The 3,975-nt window shown below is 36.8% G+C and overlaps 1 non-coding gene across 1 annotated transcript; it reads left to right on the top strand.

Annotated features, from left to right (window-relative positions):
- Window positions 1–232: 232 nt before the first annotated feature.
- Window positions 233–306, top strand: TRNAT-AGU (transfer RNA threonine (anticodon AGU)). The gene has a single exon. It is a non-coding gene; the product is annotated as a tRNA-Thr (tRNA).
- Window positions 307–3,975: the final 3,669 nt, after the last annotated feature.

Here is a 3,975-nt window from a genome sequence, read left to right as displayed (position 1 = left end):
TATTGCAACTGCGCACGTCTACTGCGCATCACTTTTCTTTCGTTATTTATTCCCGTTTCTAGACTAAAATACTCACAAGGAAGGCCATATTTGTTGGTTCAAAAACTAATAAGCACCCAACAATCACAATGAATGATTCTACTATATCAGCGCCAACAGTAGATTTTATTTGCATATTTAATTACGCAGCTTATAGTTCTAAATGTACTGTAATTGCCCGTTCATATCAGCTGGCGCCGTGGCTTAGTTGGTTAAAGCGCCTGTCTAGTAAACAGGAGATCCTGGGTTCGAATCCCAGCGGTGCCTTTTTCTTTTACTATCTATTTTTTTCAGCATTTTCATCTACTTTTGAATAATTACTGATTTGATGTTTTTTTTCAATACCAATTATACATACAAGTCAAAATGCCAGATGTTTATTTATTTGTTGCAAGTCTTTAAATAGAAGTAACAAATTATATGTGGCATTACACAAAAGTGAATCAAGTATTAGTGTTAAGGGAAAAATACAAAAAACTAAATTAAATAAAGGTTAGAATGAAACGACTTGGTAGCAGACATTTAACTAAACACACTGTATTTGAGCAAACTATTGTTACGATATACAATACACTAGAAGAAAACAGCTAATTATATACATAGACTAATTACGAAATACCAAATATTGATCTACAAAACAGTATGCATTTACATAATGAATTCTCAAGTTTGTGACCATTCATTATACTACTGTAGACAACTGGTTGACCGATTCCGCTATCGTCTAATTCGTACGGTTTCACAAGAACTTTGGCCGGAGATTGACTCTCATCTCAAGCAAAATTTGTGTTATGCTATCTAGAAACGGAGTATTTTTTAACTAGTATATGCAAGCCAGTCTTCCATGTATAAATGTGACATGCACTATCCTGGATGTTAATATTTAAGCAAAAATAGATGCGCATATAAGACAATTTAAATAGTATGCCGTTATATGCTAAGTGTAATTGCTGCAGATACTAGTAACTGTGGCATATTTTGTAAACTGGCATTGGGCACTTTAGGGTAACATTGTATAGTGTTGTTGTAGTGATTTACTCACAGACTGAGATAAAAACTTTACAGATTGTTTATAATATAATTATATTCTACAATATATATATATAAATTTTCTCTTCATCAGTATGCAAAACAGATTCACTCCATATAGGTGGCGCGCTCAACCATAGTCTTAGACATCATAGTGGAGTGATTAATAAGCAATAGTCTTGGTGTGAATGTGACTGCTCAACTACAACAATTTCATAAATTCGTGTACAATGATGGAAGGAAGACCTCCATGATGAAACAGGAACTGTGAGACAAAGTGATGAAATAAAAAGGCTGTGTCGCTTCATTCACATTAAATTCAAGTGTGTATTTATGTATGTATGTGTATGTGGTATCAATGGCTGCTTGAATTTTGATGTTCAGGTTTTAAATGCTGTTGATAAACACAACAAGAACACTGCCCAGAGATGTACATGTACCTCAAATAATAATACCATTTAACATACACCAAGTAACATACAAAAGCATGTGCACCGAATAAAACCGTCTTTATCACAGTCAATGAATATATTGTATATAATCTGACATGGATGACAGTGCCATTGTGTTTAATCACAAAAAAGACAGTGACTAGTATGTTTGTGCTAAATTCTGTCAATGAGTGCCCCACAACTATTTGCAGAACACCATAGAAACATGCTAAAAGATGATCTATGAAAATAGATCAATCAGTTAACATGTGCAACTTTCACTACTATAACTTATCCTGCATTGAGCTTAAATAACATACATAACCCAGGAAATCCTCAGAGAGCTCAAAATAAAATCAAGGGACCACACCCCCATACAGGAAGTATAGAAAGGATTAGGACACAACCCCCGCCAAATTGTCAAAGACTGTATGCGTACCCAGACAACCCAGCAGACCAAATGACTTTGCATAAACGGCCTGCCCACCAGAATTTAATGTGTGTCTCACATATGTATTACCGGTACCACTGGCATGCTCAATGCGGTAGCTAACGAAGTATATCGCATGATTTATGTCACCTGAACATACATCACTAGACACATTGTGGAGAACTACATTATAACTGAAGCCAGGGAGTGTTACAAAGGACAAGGTTGTAGTTCAGGCATTCCAGGGTCATTCATGAGAAGGTGTGAATAAGCAGGTACAGAGGGAACCCACCATGTAGTTACCATATATACATCTCCACAGACATGTATAATTCTTTAACAATCTAAGTATATTCATTCTTAGATAGGGCAATAATAGTGGCATAAATGAGGTACAACACTGGCAGTCATGTCATCGCTGTACAATGAGCAATCAACAAAGCATTGATATGATCTGCATCCATTAATTGTAAAAAGGTTACTTGCATGAAATGGCTTGAATCCTTGCGAGTTTCATCAAACTTGGCGATTTGGGTGAAGCAACTATGAACCAGGTGACTCTTAAGGATAGTCTTCACTTATATTGCTTGCAACTGCTCTCTTTATTCAATTACGCCCACGTTGAATATGGCATTACTGGAGTCAAATCTTAACTTTTCTATGAAGTCAGTTGATGAATAAGCCAAAGAATGGGATAAACAAAGGGTATAACTAAATACTTACCTGGTAGGTAGGTAGAGTGAAGTTCATTGCAGAATCCATAAACTCAAGACATGTGTCAACAGAGATGCTGAATTGTTCAAGTTATAGACATCAAGTTATGAAAAAATTGAATTTCAAAAATGACCATGTTCACTTTTGCAAAATCACTCCAAAATTTTTATTTGATCTTCAATTGAAGATTTATCAGGGGGAAATTCTCCCTACTCGGGGTCTCCACACTGTCGGGGGGGGGAATCTCCTCTCATCTCTATATCTCGTCCCCTTGAGGTACGGGATCGGGAAAGTCACTTTAACTTTACAGTCAAATAAGACACACACAACGAAATACGTTTCAGCTCTCGTCTTAGTCGATCTTTTGGAGCACTCTATAAGACACAGCGCCCTGGGGAAAAGATCCCCAAGACTCTCGCAAGGCTGACCCAAGACTAGCCCAAGACTGGACTGCCTCAAGGCTCGCCCCTGGACTCTCTCGGACTCGTCTGTCGTGGAGTATTCGCCAAGACCAACTCAAACTCTCTTTATTCATTTTCAAAACTCTGACCAATTACAATGCAGTAAAAAGACTCTAGGGCGTAACCTTCAATCATAAAGCCAATCACACTAAGTACTGAATACGTCATATCTTTTGATTAATCGTTCACTACATTAATAACTACGGATGTCAGAATAGCGACGGTATCTTGTAATTAGTTCCAAACCACTGAGCCAAGTTCCGTCCAAAACTTCAAATAGACCTAAACGATGACAGACATAACACAGCAATTCAGCTAATAATCAACTAATTAAGTCGGTTAACAGATACGCAAAAACAAATTCATGACACATCCCTTCACCCAAACTGAGATATGGCTCTCGGCATAACACGTTCATAAATCAAAGATACCGTCCTCTACTCATCGTCATACAGGTTAAATACAATACTAATAATAAAAGGAATAAATCAAAAAGAGAAAAACACACTAATTAAGTACAATGATTATAAAGTCTAAATACAATGGTTATAAAGTTTCAAATATCAACGGTTATAAATCAAAAAAAAGGGAAAGGCTACCAATCGACTCACTTTTCTCAAACAGTTCGCTGAGGTAACCCGTCGCTTCACTTTCTCCGTTACTAAGGTTACAAACTCTACATCAAAAGGTCAAAAAAACTAAGGTGTGGCGGTGTAACCAAGCGATCAGCCAATCGCTGCAGTCGACAGCATGATCACGTGATTACCAGGGATGCGTCTCTCGGTTAAAGCATTGCAAAGCGGTAACTAATAAAGAATGAATAAAAAGCTATTAATCAAACTCTTGTCATATACGCTTATAAACTTCAACT

This window comes from Saccoglossus kowalevskii, chromosome 7, assembly GCF_978046115.1.
Source record: "Saccoglossus kowalevskii chromosome 7, keSacKowa6.1, whole genome shotgun sequence".
Classification (NCBI taxonomy): Eukaryota; Metazoa; Hemichordata; class Enteropneusta; family Harrimaniidae; genus Saccoglossus; species Saccoglossus kowalevskii.
The sequence above is the reverse complement of the archived record's forward strand: the minus strand, read 5'-3'. Positions and strand labels throughout refer to the sequence as shown.